We start from the raw sequence: 26,321 nt of genomic DNA on the forward strand, positions 1-26,321 counted from the left end.
TCGGGGTCGTTTTTTTTGTGACAAAAGTTTCATTTTGTAATTTTAACCATTGTTTATAAAAAATAAAATATATTTACAATTTTTTCTAATACTTTTTCAAAAAAGCCATGTAGCCATTCGTAAACTTTTGGGATGGTTTACAAAACGATATGAAAGATTTTCGTGTACGGTTTAAAGTACGTGTTATTCCCCACGTAGGGTATGCGGTACATTTATGGATTTACAACGTTAAAATTTGGGATTTGATTCTCCGCGACGGGCAGAGTGCAGACAATTCATTGTGTAGTTTTGTACTACGAAAACAAAAAGAACACAAGTAACGTATTTCTCAGTTATTGTTTCTTCCCACTCTCTGAATGACCATGTAAAACACACTGAGTCAGATTGAAAAAGCACTAATTTCATTCTTACTATCTTTGTAACTTACGTTATATCAAAACAAACTTTAATTTACACTTCTATCAGTAATAATCAAATGGACAGATGTAAATTGTTCCGAATTATTCATCTCAAGCATTTTCCTTTTAAAACCTCATAGAAAATGTTATTCTTAATGAGAAATGGTGGACGTTTATCTTTATAAACACGTTTAGTCAAATATTCCCGAGTATGGTACTATCCAATGACAAATAAAATTAAACTGAACGTCAGCCTTCCTGGCAAGAGACAACTGTCCTTGGAAATCGGAATTTTTAAGAAACTTCTCATTCGGGCGGGAACGAGCCAATATTTAACGATCTTTGCATCACCGGACCCGCTCGTTTCTTTCTAAACCCTTTGAGGCAGCTTCAGGTCGTTCTTGGAAGCATTTACCGAGGGAATTAGTTCATCATGCGTGCGTGACATCACCTTTTCGGCTGGCGCACGCCCAATGTAGCCCGAAAACGTTCCTAGCCAATCCCCGCTGAGAACGCTCGAACAACACGATATTTGCCGCCAGAGCACGAGCGCCACTCTGCCGGCACGCCGAAGATTTCAGTCAATACTGAAGCTTCAATGGGCAAGTCGACTAATAGCAAAAGGGGTGTACTGTGGAGAACGAGACGAAAAAAACAACAACCAAGAGCGAACCGGTTCCTTCTTCCTAAAACTGTACCTCCCACAATCGGAGGACAGGCAGTAGTCGTCCGTGTCGCGCACCGGATACGAGATAGCGTGCGGAGTAAGTTCTTTCAATACTGCTACTTCCCAGCCAGTACCGATAGATATAGTTAGCGATAAATTGCATGGTCCACTTCCGATATAAAAAGATAAAACTAGACGGAATATCAACAAGTTCTTAATTGAAGCCCTTTTCTTTTCCAGACCCGTTATTGGTGGACGGTCAGACAGCAGGACACTAACTGCACGATAGGAGTGGCAACAAGCTGTAGTCGTCATTGTGTGTGTTGTGTTTTAACGTGGAAGTTGCTAGCTGGTTTTTCGCTTTTGAATCTTCTATTGGTTTTCAGTAATTCCATTTTATAGACATCGAATCTACTGTTAACTTTAGTTCTTTTTCCCTTCACCCGATGCGAACTGATACGACAGGAAAACAGCAAGTTATACAAAATTAAAATGTCCGGAGACGCTTCACAACTTTCCAAAACTTGTGCTTCTCCGCTGGCCGACTCGGTGGGGTAACGCTACGGTGTTGCAAGAGGATGGAAAGTCGGGCCGACTTCTCGCTCGAACGATCACGACTGTTGGGCGGCGCGGGACTTCACGCAGCTCATGGCTTTCACGTAGATGCTCCATCGCCGCACCCGACTCCTCTACGAGCGACGTTTCCCGATATGAATCGAACGGGGGCGGCTACTGACCCAGCGTCTCTCTCGGCGTACCATAGTCGATTTCTCCAGGCCACTTTGCCATTAGGCAACAATGGTAAGTGACTCAAGTTGGTGGTTGCATTACAATATAGTTTCAGTCTTGTAAGACTGTTCTAATGAGAAAGTGAAACAGTGACATTAGCCTATTATATTTCTAACACTTAGGCCTACAATCACAATGCAAAAGTCAAAAAAGAACATTAAGAAAACTAACAGAAACACGTCTAACCAAAGTAGTTTCTGTTCGCTTGGTTTTTATTTATTTGTTTATATTTTTGTAGTTTCTAGTGTAAGCTCACCCGTGCTTGCTAGTTTTAGTTATTATCACGTAATAAGAATTAAAGACCTACAATGTAACGTGATATTATTGAGAACAGTTTGAATAGAATTTCACCAACATTTAAATCGAACAGAAAACAGAACTCGTTTTGCGTGGTAGAAATAAGAGAAAAAACCACACTCCAAAAAGAACGGACTGCGCCAAGCTTTAACGTAGGCTACGGCATCTAGTTTTAGCTCGCTCGTGTGTCAGTTACTCAAACACACAAATATAGGTGTGATGTCACTTGAAAGTGAATGACGAATGATTACGTCATTAAGTTAATCATCACGATATACACACGTACATTTAAGGAAAACTTTAAAATATGCCTTAACAATTACACGTGTTAACACATAGAGACACAAACATATATTTCATTATCATCAAAAAGTTTGAAAATGTACCAGTTATTTAAAGTACAAACAACAATAAGGCCTTAAAAATAGCACACTTTTTATACACGTGTGCGTATATCATTTCCGGTGTAGCATTTCAATAGTCACTAGATTAAACCTTAAAACATTCTGAGGGGAGCATTTTTTTTTTCCTATATTTAACTGTATAACGACGCTCAAATATAGGGGGACTCGCAGAATTCTGTGTGTACCAGTATATAATGTGTCTCAAGAATAGCTAAACGTACAAGATCCTGCGTGTAGCCAATGTGTAATGGGTCTAAAGAATAGCTAAACGTACAAGATCCTGCATGTAGCCAGTGTGTAACGTAACTCAAGAATAGCTAAACTTACAAGATTCTGTGTGCAGCTAATGTGTCTCAAGAATAGCCAAACGTACAATATTCTGTGCCTGTGTTTATTATTTAAACATGAATATAGAAAAGCTGAGATGCGTGCATCACGTATTCGTGTTTTTCCTATAGGTTGTAGTGTAAATCAGGATTTCTTAAACATTCTTGAGTTGTTGACCCTTGACGAACTTGTAAAAGTTGTCATCGACTCACAAATTTTTAAGTATAAATTCCAAATGGAACATCAAAAAATTAAGAAACTTTCATATATAATCATCTTTTATTTATAATTACGGCAGAGAACCAGGTTTTATTTTATCTGACATGGATGGGTTTTAACAAGGTCTTCATTCACTCCTCTACACTTTTATTAGCCTCAGCAGTTTGATATCGACCAATCTGGGAAATTCTCTTGTAAACAAACTGTATACAGGCTACACATTGCACTAAACGAACTGAACTGTATACAGGTTACACATTACCAACCTTGAACAGGTGCCTTTTCTAACACAATTGTGTACAGTGAAAGTAATTATATTTCTGAAATATCCAGGGTAAACTGCTGCAACCCTGATGTGGGACAGTAAACAACTCACAAAAAGAAACCTTTCCTAAACCCCACGGGCCCCGCCTGATGTAAATGGTGTCACGACAAAGAAAGCACCGTTTCTTTTTTGTTTTCTTTTACGATTAAAAACAGTTTATTGCTCAATCTTCAATATTTCTGCTTCACGTGGAGGTGGAAAGCAAGATAAGGTAAAGTTTGTCCGTATCAGAAAATTTGCATGTAAAAACTAAGAACGGCAAGAAATGTTTTTAGTTTGTTCTTTTAATTGATTGCAACGTTCCCGAAGTGCACGCGCAGCTGGTTGGTTTATCTCGTTTGTTTCAAGCTTACGAATCCTTATTGGCTTGTTCCCACTGCTGTCGAAATGTTTGACCCAACCAATGAGGATTAAACGTGAACTTCACAAAGGTTCCGTTCCCATTACATTATTCTGTGTAAAAAATACGTACCTGTTTTGATTCCAACCCCAATAACTTGTGCTTCAACCACGAGTTGATTAATTTCCACACAAAAGACATGTTATTATTTACTTACAAATAATAATAAACCAGAGGAAACTGTTTTTATAGAATTAAACTAAAAATCAAGTGAGTATGGCTAATTGAATATAATTTACTTACATCTCTGTTTATACAATTATAACGCATTGTTTCATCAGTTGGATACCAATATTTTCGGCCGTAATCCCAATAATACCCCACAATGTTCGTCCAATGTTAAAAGACTTAGTGCTTTACCTTAATGAATATTAGTATTACGTTTATCATAAACATTACGACTAACTTGAATACACAAATAAATATCTATTTGAATGGGGTAGTTCATTTCATCTTGTCTGTGATAACACAGTCAAACACCTCCATTGTTGTTGTTTTATCAAGAGAAGTAAGCAACATTTAATACTGTTGTACTTACATAGGCAGACTTTGAACGTCTACAGGTGAAGTAAATATGACTGAATGTCAGCTAGTTGTCGGCCCCAAGTACCGTGGTGAAAAAAACAAACCATACGTGAATTCCAAAACACGGTTTCATCGTCCTTATTTTTTCTTATAACTAATAGCACATATAACTTGTTATCTTGTATATCATATTGACGGGTAAATGTTTTAAAAAATACCCACAAGTCATTATTTTTATATTATTTTCAAACTTTGCACTTTGTTGACATGATTGTTACGTAAACCTCAAGAGTCAGTTTAGTGAAGATTGCTGATTGTGTTCAAAACAACATACTCCATGTGTTAGAGTTTCAAACTTACTACAATATCTCCAAACCAGCTTCAAGCACAATTTTGAAATTTCAAAGTTGAAACTATATTTGAGAATTAGTTACATTATACATTAAATGTTCTTTTAGTATTTCATTGTTACAACAAATACTTCCAAATCAGTTACTTTACAGAGTCAAGAACATTTTAGTTTCGTGGTTACAATACTTCCAAATTAGTTGCGCTTTAAGTACAATTTTATAGCCTCAAAGCTGCAACGTTAATTTTAAATAACTTATGTTATTCTGTAAGTACTGCTGTTCTATTGTAACAGTACTTTTAAGTTACTTACGGGCCCAAGAAGTTTTTACTTAACCACAGCTAAAGTATGTTTTTTTTTTAAATTATTTAGTCCGGGTTCGAAACAAATTTTACTCTTTGTGTTACTTGTTACGTGCCAAGGTTATCAGTACACCAATGACAACATGAATAAAGAATATATATGTACACACTTTGTTGGACATAAACTTTGACCACTCATTTTATGTCACTACAACTGGCTATTTCTTATACTGATCTCAGCAGAACTTATACTAATAAATAGTGAAAGTAATATACTTTATCCTTAAATGCTATCTATTTTACAAAACTAATTTTAAAAATAACAAAAACGCAGTATACGTGAAATTACAGAAGTTGTATGTCTGGTATACAAGGGTGATGTTATATCATCATCTCACGAAACTTAAAATTTAACGTGTTTCCCGGAATTTATAAAATAGCAACGTTTTCGTTACGGAATGAACCACCAGCCTAGTCTCGCCCCCAGCGAAAGTTCGTTGTAAAGTCGCTGAACCACATTTTGTTTCTGATGGTCAATATTCGTACACCCGTTGAAACGTTTTACAGACTAGCGGTAAAGTAGCTAATCAAAAGCATTCTCTTCCAGTTTCTGCTTGACCGAATAATAGGTCTTGACCACTACTCTTGCAACGGAAAATGCGGTGTGCGTTTTTGCGGTAACGGATTTCTAGTTTGTGCACCCTAACCACTAGGCCAAACCGGCCCTCATTCTATTAGACATTATGAGTGTTTTTGCCGTTAATTGTTTTAAGGACTTGTTTTTAGCGTAACTTTCCTTGTTCTTCCATACTGATCTCGTACACAAATTAATACTTTAATGTTACAGTAATTAATTTTGTTTTTTGATCAAGCAACCATTATTATAATGTACTTATCTAATTACTTAAGGGAGACTCATTTTGATAAATTTAAATCGAACTCACGAAATACAACACAAAAAAACGGCCCATTCAGTTGAAGTTTTGTTTCATACCTATTCTATTTTAAATATGCCATACGTACGAATGTACGATCAAACGTCATTCCGGCGCGTGACTTCGTTGTAGACGAGTAGTTACCGTTCAAAAGAGCGCTTCAAACCGCGTGTTGGTCGACGAGACCCGGATGGTTAACTTATTGTCAAAACACACGTTGAGCAAGCAATAAAAAGTTTTTCTATTTAACTTGTTAAATTAATACCGAAATATATTAAAAATATTTCGTGTTAATACAATCACACTGAACAGCAGTATCATATGCAATATTGTAATAAACATCGAATATACGAGTACATAATAACCTGTTGAGCCTAGTGGCGTTAAAATTAAAAGGTGTTATTTCAACGTTCACAAACGTATTGTTGCTTCGTCGTTTAAGTACGGGAAATTTGTGTTCGACTTGTATCACACTTTTAAAGGATTTTGTTTAGTTCACTAATATGTTTTCACATTATTTATTTATATTTCAATGTTAACGCGTTTTTTCTCTTAAATGAAGGACTTAAATAATGAACTATATTCTGAAACAAAACAAAATATTGCAATCGATTTAAAGCGTTGAAAAGTTAAATGTTACACTTGAAAGTTACTCAAAGATAAATCCCAAAAAATTTATAACCTACATGTAAAGATTATTTCTCTGAGAATAATGTGTAGATGTATTATTAATAACTTACTTTTATAATTGTATATAATAAACAAATCGTTGCTTTGTCCGTATTCTCGGGTTCTTTTAATTAGCTATGTTTAATACTCCACAAAATATTTTTAAGTATCTCAAACGGTATTTCATTAACTCTTCATAACACGTAAACATTTTTCGTTTTGTCGGCCGCCGCTTTATAATTATTTACAGCTTAGTGTTGAAAAAAAATTACTTGAAACTATACTGTATGAAATTCACACTTGTTTTTTACCGAAAGTTCAGACTGCAAAATTGTAGTGTTCTTAGAAGACTTACGTTTTGTTTTCTTAATACTGTTGTCATAGTTACAACACTTACGACTATGAATATTTGTTCATTCAGACTCAACGTGTTGAGTTCAGTGTAAAACGAGAGAAGGGGATGTCTGTCTGTGCTCTGTCCCCCGCGAGGAATTGAACACCGGATTTTAGCGTTGTGAGTCTTGTAAGGTTACCGCTAACTCACTGGGGAACAAGGCTATTCTTCTGTAGCGTTCAGTAAATTGGTTTTGTTTGTTTTTGATTTCGCGCAAAGCTACCGAGGGCTGTCTGTGCCAGCCGTCTTTATGCAGGGTTATTTAAAGGGTTTTTTTCCTTTTGAATTTCGCACAAAGCTACTCGAGGGTTATCCGTGCTAAGATTAGAGGGAAGGCAGCTAGTCATCACCACCAACTGCCATCTCTTGGGCTACTCTTTTACCAACGAATTGTGGGAGTGTCCTTAAAATTATAACGCCTCCACAGCTGAAAGGGCAAGCACGTTTGGTATGGCAGGGATTCAAACCCGTGACCCTCAGATTGTGAGTCGAGCGACCCAACCACCTGGCAATACTGGGTCCAATAAATTGGTAATCTACGTGTTTTTTGTCTCTGTGTAGATAAAGCAAACAAATGTTTTTATACGCTGTAATTATACTGCATAATGTTTTACAAAAATAAAAAGGAAGACAAAGTTTTTTCTGTTTTTACCCTAACAAAATGCTCTTCTGTGGTTTTTAAAATAATTTCATTTTACAAGTTAAGCCCTGAATTAAGGTTAACTATCTTAAACAAAATACAAGTTGCATTGCAGTGTTTTTACAAAACTCCAAACCTGTTCAATAGCTATAGAGTTTGTACTAATTCTCAAGGTTAATAGAAAAAAAAATCTATCCTTGAGAGAAGACACACTGTAAAATAACTTCCATAATATCGAAAGAACTGAGTTCATATGAAATATATGTATCCACGTGTCTCGTAGGTAAAACCGATCACACGTGTGTATAATATAATGTTTCTAAATCTTAAGCTTAAATGTCTTACTAAACCAGATGACGTTGGTTGTCGTTTTTAAAGTCGAATTGTAATATTACGCAAATAAAAATAAAATGTTAAACTAAGATGTTAAACTTGTGTTATATTTTGCAAATTTGTTCAAAAACGGGGAAGGAAGCGACATAAAGTGGGTGAAAGAAATTAGCTTAGTTGTCTTAAAGTATTCAATGTCATTTGATGACAACAACTTGCCCTTGTTAAAATGTGTTTTTTGATAGCAAAGCCACATCGGGCTATCGACTGAGCCCACCGAGAGGATTCGAACCTCTCGTTTTAACATTGTAAACCCGTAGACTTACTGCTGTACTAGCGGGAGGGCTTGTTAAAATAAAATTGCGATATGACACTTGCTATAAATAACTAAATAACAATCAGTCACGTATTCTTGTGTCTGTTGGGGTCGAGTTTTAATGTAAATATAAAAATACTCAAACCTGTTAAATATTATGTAATTTTAACGAATTTAACAGTAATTGCTGATGTGGTGCAATGTTTATTTTTAGGTAATAAGAAAAATATATCTTACCCTAACCTGTTAAAAAAAAACACCTATTTATTATTACTTCTCTTACCCTAACCTGTTAAAAAAAACACCTATTTATTATTACTTCTCAATAACACAATTATTCAATTTATTTTAATGATGACCGAGTAGTTTCAACATGTGCTTTTTCTTTTTTCTCTTTCTCTCACTCTTTATGCTGGGTTACAAATGATAATTGCTGTTTTTCAGATTACCCTTATATGGAGCGATGAGCTTCAAACGGTATCTTGGGTCTGGCTAGTGAAATGAAGGCTGAGTGCAGTAACCTAACACTTAGTTTGAGTTCTGCAAATAAATACTGACCATACTTGGTAAATAAATAACAAAAGTTAATATACCACTTCCAATCGTAAAACTTGTGTTGAACACGCATGATCTTGAAAACTATAGGAAAGTGAAATACTTTTGTGGCTCTATTTTAATAAATCGATAATATATATCGAAACTTGTGGATAAAGCCTTGCGTATACATTTCTTTCATTATGTAAAGTTTTTAATAAAGTAAATGAGAAAAAACAAACAAAAACACACGTAGGTTTACAAGTTATTACTTTGCAAAAGGGCCCAGCGTGGCCAGGTGGTTAAGGCACTCGTCTCGTAATCTGAGGGTTGTGGGTTCGAATCCCCTCTATTAAATATAATCACCCTTTCAGCCGTGGGAACCTTATAATGTTACGATCAATCCCGCTATTTGTTGGTAAAAGAGTAGCCTAAGAGTTGGTGGTGGGTGGTGATGACTATCTGCCTTCCCTCTAGTCTTACACTGTAAAATTAGGAACGGCTAGCGCAGATAGCCTTCGTGTACCTTTGCGCAAAGTTTAAAACAAATCAAACCTTTGCAGAAATGCGTAAAATACAAATACGAACATCTCACAAGCCAAGGTTTTTGTATAGATGAATTTTTATATTTAATGAAAGTTTTTTTAATGCTATCATTTTAATTTAAAAACTTGAGTCATATAACAGTGGTGATATCCGCCGTCTGTACTTTGTTTCATATGGCCACGTTCATTTACGATTAAGTTTTTCTATGCAAAGAATAAAACTATGTAGTACCATGACCAGGTTAAACCCGTGAAGAGCTCGCGCTGGACTATTGAGAACAGACCGCTAGTCTGACGAGTTCAAGTTTCAGCGGGGCGGTACGGTGACCATAGCGTATGTACCACGTTCGTTGTTTATAGAGACGTACAATTTTGGTTATTAATACAAATTAATCTGGACAACATTTCTATGCAGAACATATCTTAGATAAGTGTTAATAACATACGGTCACAATTTCTTTCAATCTACAGTACGTGATAAAGCATTTCTTACATGTTACAAAAATATACCCTAGATATTGGTGCGTATCCTTGAACAAGGTGAAAAGTAGTTTTTAAAAATCATAGTCGTATAGTCGAACCCTGAAGTTTATGTTGGATTAAATTTCTATCACAAAATGTATTTATAATCTATTACGCACTAGTCGATTCGTAATCTGAAAGTCGCGGATTCGAATCCCCGTCCCACCAAACATGCTTGCCGTTTCAGCCATGGGTGCGTTATAATGTTACACTCAATCCCACTATTCGTTCGTTAAAGAGTACCGCTAAAGTTTGCGGTTGGCGGTGACTAACTGCCTTCCTCCTGGTCATACACTGCTAAATCAGGGACGGCTAGCGCAACAGCCCTTGTGTAGCTTTGCGCGAAATTCATAAAACAAACAATCTTTAGAGCTTTCTGTACAAATACTCAAATACATAAACAATACCAGATAGACTTCTACATAGTACAATAAAATATTTTGATAAAAATTGGCGAAAAAATGAGTTGTTATGCAAAATAGACAGATACTGCATATATGATGAAGAGACTTAAACACCTGTCCCCGTTAAATTTGTACATCAGATCTTTAAGAAAAAATAAAATTTAAAATAATAATAAAATAGTGCTAAAATACAACAGGCCACCTATGCTCTAGACCTATTTAAAAAATAAAAAATGATAGAACAATATCAATGGACATTCCCCTGAAATGGACCAGATTTAAAGTTATGCTATTACTTCAGCCATTTTGTATTTACTCTAAATGTATTAATCAGTCCATTCCAACTAAGTTATGGAAGGAGGAAGAGATCTCGTGTACCTGACCCTCCTGGGTATACAAATATATAAACCCAAACACCAAGAGAGAGAGAGCTATCTGTAGTGCTCATGTATTAGTTATTAAATTAAAGATTGCCCTTGAGCCCTTGAGTAGCTTTGCGCGAAATTCAAACCAAAAAACAATTACTCACTAATAGGTTTTAACCTTATAGTCGTTTTCTTCAATAAAGTTAAAACGTTTATTATGACTGTGATAGAGACTTTTCAGTATTTTACAGATAATTTGGTAACTATTATAGTTTGTATTTTTCAACATGAGAAAGTATACATTTTGGTAAAAAATTCAGCACTGTTGCATAAAATTGGCGTCTCTTTAGAAAGAAATTGTTTTATAATAAATAAAACAATTGTCAAACAATTTTTTCAGTCGAACACAAGGGACTAAAATATTTCAAAAATACAAAAAACATGCGAAAAAATTTTGTCTAAACACAAAAAATATGACGAGAAATTTTGGTGGTTGACTCCATTTGATTAATGAATTCAAGTTTTATAATTTGTTCACAAAGGATGCATCTTATGCTTTAAGAAAGTAACGTTAAATATTTGCAAAACTGTATTTATGAATAGTAATGAAACGTCGAAAGTTAGTTTGTTTTAAAGTGAGAGTCAGTAATCATGAATTTGAGACATTGTCCTGAATCAGAATATTACATCTCCATAGAAGAAATAAATGAATGAATTACACAACAACGAAAATTATAGACTCATTTAGTTTAGCTATCTTTTTCGTTCTTTACCTTACGCTGAATACATTTTAACAACCCAGAATTATGGTCTTAATATTCTTTCCTAAAAACTTAAACTTACTTTTAAATTAAACTACCAGGTGTAGATAATTAATTTTATGTAGCCTTCCTGAAATTAAGTGAAGTATTTTTCAAAGTTTTTTTTTAACGCTAAATGGATTACGATTAAAATTATTTTAGAAAAACGTGAAGACTCAAGTTTCTTTTTAGATCTTTAACTTGTATGAAAGTCTACGGGAAGGAAATCGTGCCAATAAACGAGATTAAAAATATTTTGAACTGCATTACTTTGTTTATCTAGAATAAAGTACAAGAGGTGCTGAAAAAATAATCTGATTTCAAACTTTGATAAAGCTTCAGAAACGTTTATCAATTTAATAAACATAAATAGAATAAACTGGTATTTAGGTAGAATGTTTGCTCAGATATCTGTTAAAATTATTATCTCTTTCTGTCATGCTATTAATCTTATTTTCCAGTTTTTATCTTGTTTTATTATAATCAAATTGTTAAGCTTTTAAGTAGTACTGAGTTCATTACTTTAACCAAGTTTTGGTGTATTAGGTATTTCTCTATCAATTAAATAAGTGAAAACTTAGCTTTTCAATAGTGTGGCTTTAGTCTTAGACATTTATTAAGGAAAACCTATCAAACGTCATGTTGAGGAAAAACACTTTGATTGCAATACAATCGAATTAGATCTATCCTATGCTTAAACTTATTGAAACATTATTTTCTCTTCTAAATCAACAAACTAACCAACTCGTGCACGCGTCTATAAAAAATATCTGAATGTAATTTAACGTTTCCAAACCTTTTGAGCGCGAAATTCAAAACAGATCGGTTAGCGAACCGATTAGATACAAGTAAAACGAAAAAAAACGTTACGATTTAGAAATGAAATTCTACTACTATCGGTTGTTGTTTATTTCGTTAGGGTGTTTGTGATGGACCTATGATTGAAGTACAGTTTTCTTTCTTTGATCATCGCTATTAATGTAATGATACAAGCGATTTTTTCCCCGTGAGTAACAGCTGGTTATAAATTCCAGTGTGACGCTGTTTACGTGACTAAGAAATATAATACATAAAATGTTAAATAAATTTACCTTCAAACTGCCTATCAAAGATCTGATGAACGAAATTTACCATTATATTTATATGGCACTGGAAAATTAATAATAGTTTTCCGCGGAACTACTTTTGATATATAACAAATAAATTGATACCTCCAAAAAAACCAATGAAGAAACTTTCTAAATTACAGAAGCAGTCTGTCACAAGAGACGTTAAAAATAAAATCATCATAGGTTAAATAATATTTGTGACACGTTTTTGTAGTATTTGTCTACAAATACTTTTAGTGGATCTAGTCTTGAGAAAAAACAAAAGAATGTTGTGGTTATCTGTTTAAAGAAAATTCATTTATGTGAAAATTCAATTTTAAGCCTTATTTCAAACTTATTATTGACATGTTAATATTTAACAACTTAAAAATGTGGAAATCAATTCTGAGGAACCTACTAACTGATTAATTAATTCAAAAATACAGTTATAGTAATTTTACAGTAGACAAGTTCTTAATTTAATTATTTCAACGTTCTGAATTATAGTATGGGGTTGTCGTCAGGTAAAAGTTTCATTCAAAATTTTTTTTTTAGTTTGAATGCAACTGACGACCCAATAATGTGGGTAGATTACGTAATTATTAATTTGTTTACTGTAAAAGTGATTGTATTTTTGAATTTAAAAATAAAAACAACAAACGATAATGCTCATACTTCAAAGTTAATTATACTTCAAAATTAGGCATAATTTAGTTAGTGTCAACAACTTTTAATTAATAATGATACAGGCTTAACGCAATAACCGCTGTGCTAGTTAGTTACTGTTACTTGCAAGACAGCAATAGTATTAACTGTCAGATTTAGGTTGTCTCACTTACTATTGTCACGTTTTAATTCCACTAGAAAATACGTTTCGGCAAAGTCAAAGACTAAAACGTAAAAATAAAAATTTAAGCTAGGCTACCTTCCTATAACGACCACACCCAAACAAGCTAGCAAAAGCACAGCGACAGTTAGAAGACATTGTCTGCACTTCCGCCATCTTTAGAAAGCTGATACCTAGCATTCCTCAAGACCTTTTTTTTCACATCACTACTTTCACATCCAATATTTCTTAGCAAACGGTTGCAAGTAAAGCTTTTCGAGAACAGCCATCTTCCAAAATCGATAGATTAGGACATGCACATACAATCGAAACCACGATACTAGATTTACACTTAGAAAATATATTAAAAGATCACACATAGCTTGTCTCTGTGCCCACTACTGATATAATACAGTGTGATTATTCAAGCCGGCATTATTTATACAGCCCGCTGGCTACGAATATTTTCTTATTAGAAAGTATAATATCTTCTGAACGTTGGCCTGTTTTGGAATTATCTATTGATTTAACTGAATAGTGGGGTATTTCTCATTGAACTCTTTCGTGTAGCGAACGTACACTCTAGACGCTGTAATCCAAAAGCTAATAAAGCCTAAGCCGTTGGTGAGATCTCACTACTGGGAAAAGGGTGAGGCTATCTTGTGACCCTTTACAACATTATAAAATCACACTTGTACAGATAATTAGAAACTTACAATACTAAAAACAATAAAAGAAACAGATTTATGTTTTGTATACTGTAATTAATTTATTTCGAAGAACTTAAATTTAAACACGACAGTAAACTATATAAAACTAAAGTTTTTCGACACTCGGGGGGGGGGAAATTTACAACTTCACGTTATAATTACAGCCATAACTTTTTATCGGAATAAACTTTTCTACTTTTATTATTATAATGACATACATCATGTTGTTATATATTATAAATGTCAAGATAGTTTTCTCACCATTTATAGTATATTTGAACATAGAGGTTTAATTTAGAGTTATGTTTAAAATTATTATAGAGGAAAAAATATTCGCCAAATATTTAAAAAATTTTTAGTCAAGAAAAGTTGGAACATGATACAATGTTTCGAAGGCACATTATACTGCATTCCTATATCGCTTTTGGCTCCAAATATTATTTTCCTTTCTTTCTCTCCTCCTTTCTTTTTTTAACAGTACGAGATTGGTAAGATTTGAAAAAATTCGAATAGACTTGTGATTGCGTATAATGGAAACCATATTGAACACTTGTAATAGTTGAAGAAATAAATACCCGGTACCCATGTTTAAACTTTCCCATATAAAACATGTTCTTCGTAAAATTTAATTTTTCTAGAACAAATACGTTTTAATATATTAATCATTTTAAATACCGGTTGAAGCTAAATATTTCATTATGACAACATTTTACAAAAGTAACTACTAATTTGAAAGAAAAAAGAAAAATGTACAATGTAACAATTAGGTGAATTGGATATATTGAATATGTAATATATACAAAAAAAAATTAATGGAAGTTAGGGCTTGTATACCTTCTTAGGAAGTAAAAGCTGACAAACAATGGAATTTTAAATTCTATCCCAGTTTCACGGGACAAATACTAAACTACACACGTAATAAGTGCAACTTTTATTAGGATGGAAATGTGCAGAATTCTCAAACTTTTACCAAGATGGAGTGTTGTGTGGTTAGGTTTTGAGCTAAGTAATAAATGCTAGAGGGCACATACCACGTTAAATTTACATAAAACTATTGTGAACAGAGGTGCTGGCCCTTTGTGATACGGGGTTTGTGTTTGGCGTTGCAGTTTTGTCGTAAGTAAAGCTCAAGCTTACAAAAAACTAGTCTGACCAAGGCTATTGAAATTTATTATATTTAGCATACAAAATTTCGTGCAGTGACAACGAAAAAGTGATTTTATTCATACCTTTTTATATAATCATATAATTTTGTGCTAGTCTCAACAGTAATAAAATTATTTAATGACATAGATCTTTACGGTTCTTAGGTTTGAAAAATTACGTCGTACTTTTAAAATTAGGAAGCTGTAAGCTGTAGTCTTCCGTTTGTAAGTGCCATTTTCTGATGAGATTCATAGTTCTAGTAATTAGTTACCGAGCAGGGTTAACAGTGTTCGAAATTTAACTTTGTACGTATTTAGATGTATCAAAAATAGAGTTGATTTCTGATTCTGATCAGCAGTTACGTTGAAAATTGCAATTGTAAGCTGTTAATGAGGTCTTATAAAAAAGACGTATTTTCAGTCTGATTAAATAAAAAGAAAGATACAGTATATGACGTAAATCAAAATTATCAGCAATGACAAAACATTTGGTAACATAGTATACTGTAAAGGATCGAATGTGGTAAAACGTGTGAAAGAAGAAAACGATTTATTGCTTGTTTGTAGTTAAGAACTAATCTACACAACGGGCTGTCTGTTCTGTGCCCACCATGAATATCGAAACATACCGATGAGCCTCTCGGGAGAAGGAAGAAAACGGTATAGTATATAAAGATGCTTGACAAAAGACAACAGTTTTGCGAGACTTAAGAAGTTTGTAAAAGGACTGATGACAGTTAAATTATTTAATATACTAATTTTACAACATTAATAACTAACGAAATTGAAGTAATTTTAGTGGTTTCGAGTAAAAAAAATTAATCGCATTAAACGTCAGTAATAAAAAGCGGTAAAAGTTGAAAGATACGAATGTTGTTCCATTCCAGGTATCTGTTACGTATTCCCACTTTATTATATCTGTAAAGGTGAAAAATAATTTTTTACCGTACTATACTCTAGTCCAGATATTCAAATTATAATAAATTTTGTTTTGTAACAGGATGGATCTTCAGCCATTGAGAAACATATAAATATAAATAAAATGGGTAGACCAGCACTGTTCCGTACAATATTAGCTTAAATTGAGTTTGTGTCTGTTATATCTTACATCATGTTAGCCTAACTGTTAAGAGACATTCGCATATAAAAAATACTGCAAACTAACACAAGTATATATCGGCTGTCAAACTACCAAAGATCTCGTATGTAATAAGGCTTAGCGTATATCACAGAAGCTTACCACGAATCGTTCGCACTAAATGTAATCTCTCCTGTAAAACCCAAGAATGAATCAGAAATCTCTCAAGAAGGTATTGACAAAATACTTCAAGGAATGGCCCCTTGCGGGTCAAGGACATCGACGATATAACATCTTTCGTCAGCAACGTTCCGTATCGATCCACCTTTTGCCAATGAGGATTAATGGAAATCAGGAGCTTCTGCTGTCGAGAACTTCAGGACGATGGCAGTCGCCTCACAACAAACATCGAAGGCGCTGCTAGTTTTTACTGCGGGTTTAGTTTTCTGGTAGCTATGGTTGCAATTGATAACCTGTTTAAATTTAGAAATGAAAGGAATATTTTTTCCTTTTACTAATCTGAAAAAAGTCGGGTACAGACTTAATTTATAATAAGTAATAATTCCCAAATATAATATTTCTTAGCTCGGATAAACGAAAGCTATATGGCTGATGGGGACATAATATATTTTCTATAGAAAATTTGAACGACCGCACTGCGTATATGTTAATGTGGGCGAATTTGTCGCTTTGAGAGTTTCTTTACAAATTTAATTTTTTTTTAGCTTCACGTCTTTACTTCCTAGAAAAATAAATTATCTTCATTAGGTTATGCATAACCGGAATTATGTTTTTATTATCATTGTAATTTTTTCAGTTAAGTTTGACAAATTCTGTCATTAAACTTTTAAATATTAATATATGTGTATGCATATATATTCCCCCTTCAAAAAGGCAACAAAAATGTATTAAAATTCCTGTCATGTTATTCATAATAATGAAAACCTTGTAACGGGAGCGCCTTCGAAATGTGGATCTTTCTTATTGAGGGGCAAACTAAAAAGGTTCAGACTATATATCCAGTATCTTGGGGGGGGGGATTATTAAGGATTCGATGGTTTTTATGCAATCTTTTTCTCAGCAGGAAATATTCATTTTGATATTTATTTATCGTCTGAAGTTTGCTCCTGAAGAACAAAAGCACACCTTTCGAAGAGTTCGGGTTTTAGGGTTTGTTTTTAGCACTTTGTATCAAGGCTGCTTGAACTTTCATGTTTCTGTGACATCATATATATAAAGGATTACTTGTTCTGTACGTTCAAAGATGCATGCGTTTCCTGTTTCCAAGAGAGGAGATAAAATGGGTATAGTTGTTTGTCCCACAGAATATGGCTTAGGGTTATATCAGTTTAAACAATGGCCGTAATGTGATTTGTCTTGCACCTTTAAATACTGAATATTAGTAACATGATTGTTATTATAGTGTTACATAACAATAAGAACACTATTTTAATATTTCTAATAAAATATTCTGTAAGAAAAACAATTTATTTGATTGCATTAAGATAGATGTTTGATACAGGTTAACTAAGTATATTATCAACCACATAATATTTGCTACATCTAGTGCCAGTGAGGCCTTTCGTCCAGTATTGACCAAAGTCATCTGGAATACTACAGACGTAATCTGATCAAGACACTATTTATATCCTCAATTACTAGCAGAACGAAAATTATTTCTGTGTGAACCATAAGGTATTGAGTACATATAACCAGCATACGTTTTAAAGGTCTGTGGGAATAATGTCTGATTTTGAAGAGGAAGTTGGTAGGGATTTAAGTTGTCAATAGCTGTTTTCTATATTCTACGGTATTAACAGAATGTTTTGTGATGTAGCTAAACAGTTTGAGCGAATTAAGTAATTAATATCAACTGTAGTGAACCGTTAGTTGCAGATTTGAAGGATAGGGGGTTTTCAATATGGCGGTTTTGACTTGTTTCATAGACAACTATTATCATATTTAAACTGATATGTGCACTTAGTATTTGCAGTGAAACATTTTTTGTATTATTTGGATTGTTACCCATGGTAAACTGGATTTACTCCTTATTTTGGGAATACTGTTTTTACACACTATTTCTCTCCTTCGATAAGGTGGCCAGGTTTAGGGCGCATGACTTGCAATATGAGGGTAGCGGGTTTGAAGATGTCAAGCCGTGGGAGAGATATAATGTAACGGTCAGATCCAATATTCGTTGATAAAAAGTAGTCAAGAATTGGAGGTGAATGTTTATGACTGTCTACCTTTCCTTTAGTCTTATCACTGCTAATTTAGGAACGACTAAAACAGAAATCCCTCACGTGGTTTTGTGTAAAATTCCAGCTAAACCGACTTCATTTGACAAGTAAATTCTGGCAACATCAACAGTTAAAGCCAATAATATTCTAATTTATTATATAAAACGATTTGGACACATTTAATAAGGAGCTGAATCTCTTATTAAGGTTAGCCATGTATTTTCATAAACCACTAACCATTTCTTTAGCTTGTTTCTTGTTAAACATAAAGTTACACAACGGGCTGTCTTTGTTGTGCCCACCACACGTATCGAAACCCGGTTTTTAGTGTTATAAGCCTTCAGACTATCCACCGAACCAATGGAGGATCTTTGGATCGAAAATGAGATTGTTAGTTTAATGACTTCATTATTTGTGTTCAGTTTTTCCAAACAAGAGAATATCTATAGTACACGTGTATGAGATTATTATATTAAGCCTCTTTTAATTATTTAGTGAATTCTAATTTGTTACAGCTACTTGGCAGTTATACTCGCCCAAAAGGGAAAATTATAAAGTAAAAATGTAATTCTTGTTTGCAGTAAAAGGCTCACTGGGAAGAAGTTTGAGGGAATGGGATAGTGTTGTCGAGGCTAATGATACGTTTGCCTCAGAATTTTCGCGAACCAACACATCTGTCGACGTCAGTTCCATGTTGTCAGTATTAATTTTATTGACAGACCTGAGATAACGACAGCATTATTTAATAGTACGATTATTTCTTAATACTAGTGCACGTGATACCTCTGAGATCTTCAGGTGTGAATAATTAGCGCTAGACACTCCCCATATAGCACGGGTAACGAACAAGCCAGTTATTACACTGAAGGAACTTGCCGTCAGTTAGCGGTTTTACCGAGGTTGGTTTCACCTGCGACTGTCCTGGCGGATTTCACGCGCCATATACGATGCTGGTTGATCAAATGAAAATTCTCGTCTAGTGATGACAATAAGCCGTTGAACATTTACTGACATACCTAAGTAACAAAGGTGGGGTTGGGGGACAGCAGTATTGTACACCTGTGGGTAAAATACGTTTGTTCCGGAAACGTGGTTTGCCACACAGCACTGAAGCAAGCTTTTCCTTGCGGCTATGTGGTTGTGTTCGGATGACTGAACCACACTACTAGTTCCACCTAGCAAATGGATCAGTAATCGTTTAAGGTATTTAACAAAATGCATCACAATTTCATTTAAAGATATTTAATATTCTTAAGAAAGAACGATTTTTGTTTTCTTTCACTTGTTCATTTGTTCTTCACCATATTTTTTATTTATTAATTATGTGATATTGTTATTAGTAGTTCAATGGCAAAAACTTCAAAAACTTATAATTTTATTCCAGTGTTTAAGAACTTGTGTATAAGTAGCTTCCAAGGGCACAGCGGTATGTTTGCGGATGTACAATCTTATAATCTGGGTTTTTATACTTGTGATGGGCAGAGCACATATAATGTAAGTAATTAATTTTAACAGAGCTAACTAAAAACAAAGGATTTTACCCAAACACTGGCTTACATAATTGCTGTAAAATAGAAATGTTCGTGTGTTATTTTTGCTGCATTGTTGATAAAAATAAGAATAGTTGGAGCAGTAATGAAATCGATCAATATAGTTATGGGGCAAAATAAACAATAGATAAATTAGTATCCCTCCCGGTGACTTAACGACAAGAGATCCTAGGTTTAACATTCGGGGTTTGATACATGATGGGAACGGATGACCCTTTGTGCTGTTTTTCTCTAAAACATAAATCAGATCAGACCTAACATTCGATTTACAATTTTAAAAGTTCTGTCAATAAACCAACCTGATCGTAAAGAACACAAGTTAGTAAAATAAAGTGGTATAAGTTATTTTCGTCAACTCTGGGCCCATTGATACAGACAGCTTGTACTACTTTCTTTCTTCACGAACGTTGTTCAATCTGATGGTCGTGATTACGTGGGAGAGGAAGGTCCTTGGTTCACAGACTGTCCACTGTCGGTTGGCAAGGCCGTATCTGATCAGGTTCAAGGATTTTTTTACAAAGTCATGTCAGAGAATTCGATGCGTTTCAGTTTCTTTTGCCATGTTTTCTCATTCTATTTCAAACATGGCTAGAAGGTTATGAACTTTTAACCGTGAATGTTTTTTTTAGCTTTGAAGAGTGTATTTTAAAAATGGATACTACATAAGGGAAGCTGTAATGTTATAAGATTAATCATTACTTCTTTATAAAGTGAAGCGAGAAAGATTTTATAAGTGTAATTTACGTTTCGTACTTCACGAACTTCAGTGGCACAACGGACTTTCAATACTAGAAATCGGGTGTGGATACCCGTTGTGTCGCTTAGTTCTTAACTCCAAACAAGTAGTTGTACTTCACCAAGGAACAGCTGTAATTTTTTGGAAAAAACTTGTTTTACATGTATTAAACAGACTTGTTTGTCGTAGGGGTTTTCTAAGGTTTCAAGTTTTGGAGTTAAACAGTATGCTACCACACAAACTAATGCTACGTTCTGAAGAACCCGTATTTACTTCTTAGGCAAGCCAAGTGCAATGAACAGAAAACTATATTTATAATAATTCTGTATTACAGGGTTTTCATATGTTTGTTTCTGAATTTCGCGCATAACTACACGAGGACTATTAGCGCTAGCTGTCCTTAATTTAGTATTGTAAGACTAGAGGAAAGGCAGCTAGTCATTGCCACCCACCGCCAACTCTTGGGCTACTTTTTTTTACCAACGAATAGTGGGATTGATCGTAACTTTAAATTCCCCCACGGTTGAAGGGCAGGCGTGTTTGGTGTGTCGGGGATAGGAAATCGCGACCCTCAGATTGCTAGTCGAGCGCCCTTGTCATGCCGGACCACTTTTATATGTTTTAGCGTTTTTGTTTTCATTTCCCAATTTCTAAGTGATGAATAAGCATACATCTAGTAAACACTATGGGTCATGTATTTGGTAAGAAATCCCCAAATGGTCAGCGACAAGTTTACGGACCAACATTACTAAGATCTTGGTACGATTCTCCGCAGTGGCCTGATAGGAAAGAGACCATTGTTTTGTTTGTTCGTTTATTATTAAGCACAAAGCTACATAATGGGCTGCCTGTGCTCTGCCCATCACGGGTATCGAAATCCGGTTTCTAGCAGTGTGAGTCTGCAGACATACCGCCGTACCATTGGGGGCACAAGATATTTTTGTTCCTTTTCTCGAAAAGACAACTTTACGGACGAAAACAAATAAGCACATACATATTTAACAATGCATGTTGGCTGTGAGGATTTAGGTAGCACTAAAGGAGACAGACGTTTTGCTGATTATTTCCTGCCATGTTCTAATTTGTCATTGATGACGCATTAAAATAATCGTAACCAAGCAATAAAGAAAGCTAGGATTCAGTATTGGTTCTAAACATCGAAAACCAACTTACTGCGTTTTTTTGGGCAACTTTGAAAATCGTGTCAATAACAACCTAAATGCCAGGAGTCGTTCCTTGTTAACAGCACGTGATAGAAAATATGGGAGAAAAATTTTCATATTTTGTTTTCCTGAAATACAGTTTTTGAAACTGTTGTAACAGTGAAATGTACCTTATAACTAACTTTATTATATCTCGAAAAATATACACGAAATGATAAGCAAAATCGATATTTCATTTGGATATTTATATTCTTGAGTCACGTCAATACTAACAATAGTACTACATGTTTTTTTCTTTTGTATGTTTATATAAAGTAATGCTGGAAGTATATTTGTTTCACAAATTTCCAACGAATAATGGGATTGACTGGCACATTATATGTCCCCACGGCTAAAAGAGCGAATATATCATTTTTAGTGTGTGTGTGTGTGTGTGGGGGTTCGAATCAGCGATCTCCAGAATGCAAGTCATGCGCCCTAAGGCCAGGCTGGACCCAATAGTGATGATATCAAATTTGATGTGTTTACATACATAATTTTTTGTATAATGAAACGTCTCACTCTCAGAGCCGTCTGTGTTGCCAATGCTGGTCTTTATAATATTCGGCAACAAAACTATATTAACAATGACTGCAAAAAAATATTCCTGTGAAAAAGACAAAAAAATTTAGTTGTTGAATTCCAGATGCCCGCATATCTCTTTTTCGTGAATTTTAAGGAAAACAAATCACATAACAATATGCATATAAATTTATTATTTTATTTATATGTTATATAGATTACAACCATATATCGCTTATTTTAAAAATCAAAATATCTATATTACCTTTCAAAACAAACTTACTGGTGCGTGGAATATCTTTTAGTGGAGAAAATTGTAGAACGTTCACTAATAGGTCAACCATATTGTTTTGGGTTTTACTGCTTTATCTTTAAAAAGAAGCCACTCGTAAAATACTTGTGCAATTCCCCCACACACACATACAAGGAGTCCTAGGCAGCTGTTACACTGAAAGAAACCTGGTTGCGATACTCGTCATGGACACAACAAAGATAACCCTTTATGCGTCTTTGCTCTTAACCAAATCTCGGCTGCAACCTTGTCTTAAGGCGAGCACTGCTGGCGTTGTTCTGGGTAATTTTACTCTCAGTAAGTTGACTCCCTATTTTAAAAAGAAAAGAAAAAAATGTTGAAATTAATATATATTTAAAAAATGTCACACCGATCAAACTGAACTGTCTTCAATTGTGCCAAACATTCTTCTTTCATTACACTTGAAATTTAATTTCCACAGATGGGGACGGGCTAAGCCTCATCTATAACTTCCATGTCGCTGATGGTGCCATCTTTTGGAAGTTTTAAAGTTTTACATTAAAATGTTTTCAAAAATTACATTTTAAAACTATTTTAATTAAATTTTCAATTTTAAACTACTTAAATCTTAATTTACTAAAATTTTATTACTATTACTAAGAACAAACAACTGCTAGTTCTTGTTAGATAATCCAGATAACGATATTGACTTTTTAAGAGCAGTGATTCATAACTTGCATCATTTTTAATAAAGTTTAATAAACGTCATTTTTAATGTTTTTTTTAAATGGATGTCACTCTTAATGTTCATAATTTTTGACACTGGAGTGAAATTACTGGGAATCAAGTTACCGGTTCATTTTTTGGCGTTTATGACGTTTTGTGACGTAAGTTGTGTATAAAAATATAGTACATTTGTTGTTGTTTCCTTGCACATGCATAAATGGTATATATTGAAAATAATCATGAAAAAACTGAATAAAATGGGGCAAGTATTATAGAATGCTCTTCATCCGTTGTATGAATAACTACACTAGAATAAAGTTACGTGTTAGTAGTTTGGACAGTAATTGGTTGTTATCTCACTAATCCGACAGCGCCACATCAGCATAATTTATATTATAGTACATCAGTCGTGTTGTCCCAGAAGTAGTGTGATCAATGCACTTATGGACCCCAGGACAGAAATGCACATAACAAATGTAGAAATTAAAGATTTGATTAGCGAAGGCTACACGATATGATAGATTGAGGTGAACTTTCATTTTTTATTAGGAGCTGTGTGAAAGCTCCTAAATAGGGCACATAAAACATGGTCTGGTTATGGGTTAGTGTGCTCAGAATATGAATAAAAGGTTCATGGTTAGTGTTTCATTGCTGTAAAACATGCTCGATACTTTTAGATTATGGGCATGTTATAGGTTATAAGAGCGATCATCAAATACCACTCTTAATTAAGACAGCAGTTCATCAGTAGATGGTGGTGTGTGGTTTTGACTAACTCATTTCAATCTTAGGAAGGACTAACGTAGATATCTATTGTGTAGCTTTGTCATAAAATTCTGAACAAGCATGTGAAACTAGCACTATTAATAAAATAAGTAGTCGAAATATAAAACCTAAACTCTTGAAATAACTCTGTCAAGTAACTCGTGTTACGATTTTTATATTGTGTATGAAAATCCTGTAGAGATTTTACCAATGACTTAGTTGTAAGTAAAGTTGTGAATTTTACCTTTAGAACACGAACAAAGTGACTTTAATGGGCGTGTAGCTGCTCAAAAACACTGGTTATGAGAGATGAACAAACTAAAAGGTTGAAATGAGCATCAGATTTCAAACATGTTGAACAATGCTGAATGACGGTGGCGCCTCTCTACAGATAACTCCAAATTAAAAATGTATGTTTATAAGGAATAGCAGTTTGTTCGATTGTGAAAGGAAAACTGTGTCACAGTCAACATACAATATTTACATGCATGTGGTGGTAGTGAAGGTGGCATTACGAATGTGGGGTGAATCTCAGTCATGGGTGTTGGAAATCTGCTAACAAATGCAAGCAGTGGTTTCCTCCGAGCCAAACCATTCTCTCAATAAGAAGATTTATTGCGCATGGATTCGTCTTCCAGCAAAACAGTTATTTCAAGCAAGTAACAAATGTTTTAATACGATGCCTGGAAAGAAGCTGATAGAACATTCACAGATATGCTGAAGTGAATATTAATAAGCCACTCCAACAAATTTATTAATCTTGGGAGGTAAATATAGAATATTTGGTTTCTTTAGCACAAAGCTACCAATGAGTTTTCTGAACTATGTCCACTGCAGCGAATTGAACCTCGGAGTTTAGTTTTGTAAGTTTGTAATTTTACCAATGACCCACCAGGGGACCAAAAGACAATTTAAACAATATTTTTGTATTTTAACAAAGCTAAGGTAGTATACAAACGAAGTATAATGCTATGCTTTAAGAAAATACAAACTAATACTGTATTTTTAATTGATTCATATTTATTTTGTGTTTTTTCTAGTGATGTATTGGCCTAATGAAAATTTGGCCATTTAATTGCAATTATTCATTCCTTATGGCTTCTGTTTGTTTATCACTAGGTATACTTCTATACATAGTTCCAGTACTGTGCATTGTATTGCCAAAATTATGTGGACTTCACAACTCCAGCTTGTAGTGGACCTGTCTCCACAAAGGTTGCATGTAGATCCCATGGCACAGCATGGTTTAAAATGTATAAAAAGTCAGCAATAAACAATTATTTGAACCTCTAAAGTAAAAGAGCGATACCTAGATGTTGTATTGGTGTCTGTGAGACCAAGACAGGTCATTTCAGTTACTGATACCCAAATTAGCTGTGAGTAATCCCTAAAAAAGGAAAGAATCATTAGTTGAGGTATTATGAAAAACTAGTGTAGTTGTCCATATTTAATAACACACTGATCCGTTCAAACTTAGAAATATACTGTGGAATAGGATTGCACGAGATCCATTGCTTGTGAGAGTTCAGAATTGCTGGACATCCGTCGTGTAGGGATTTGTTTCTTGTTTCACCGAACGTCGAACATCAGACAAGACTTGTAGAAACCTATAGTGTGAAACGATGAGTCATCTAACTTATTCTACGCTTCGATTTTTGGTTTGGGTTTGATAGATATTGAAGAGCTCTGTATGCGATGCAACAGTGTTGTCATAGTCGTTAAAAGTGGCGGGAATTAATTTGAACCTGTTTTGGGGCGCTTGGATCCAGTCCACTAGTGGAAGTTAACGAGCGCTATGGATCGTCTGTTGTATTATGTAACATTCTGAGCATCTATAGATTTCTCTTGGAAGGGCCACACCTCTCAGCACACGTCACATCTGGCATTGGAATGAGACAAACAATACTAGAATCATACTTAGCCAATCCATAACCGACAAAAATTCAGTTTATCTGCTTTGGAATGTTTTGGAATGTCATCTGAGGAACAAAAGGATCAGGTCCCGAAATTTAACCAGAGTGAAA

The 26,321-nt window shown here is 34.3% G+C and overlaps 2 long non-coding RNA genes across 2 annotated transcripts; both read left to right on the plus strand.

Annotated features, from left to right (window-relative positions):
• The first annotated feature begins 996 nt into the window (after positions 1-996).
• On the plus strand, positions 997-1,446 carry LOC143254961 (uncharacterized). The gene is made up of 2 exons (XR_013030384.1): positions 997-1,162; positions 1,306-1,446. It is a non-coding gene; the product is annotated as an uncharacterized LOC143254961 (long non-coding RNA).
• A 197-nt stretch (positions 1,447-1,643) lies between these two features.
• LOC143254960 (uncharacterized) lies at positions 1,644-26,321 on the plus strand. Its single transcript, XR_013030383.1, has 2 exons — positions 1,644-1,866; positions 25,417-26,321. It is a non-coding gene; the product is annotated as an uncharacterized LOC143254960 (long non-coding RNA).

The sequence above is a fragment of the Tachypleus tridentatus genome, chromosome 7 (assembly GCF_004210375.1).
Source record: "Tachypleus tridentatus isolate NWPU-2018 chromosome 7, ASM421037v1, whole genome shotgun sequence".
Lineage (NCBI taxonomy): Eukaryota > Metazoa > Arthropoda > Merostomata > Xiphosura > Limulidae > Tachypleus > Tachypleus tridentatus.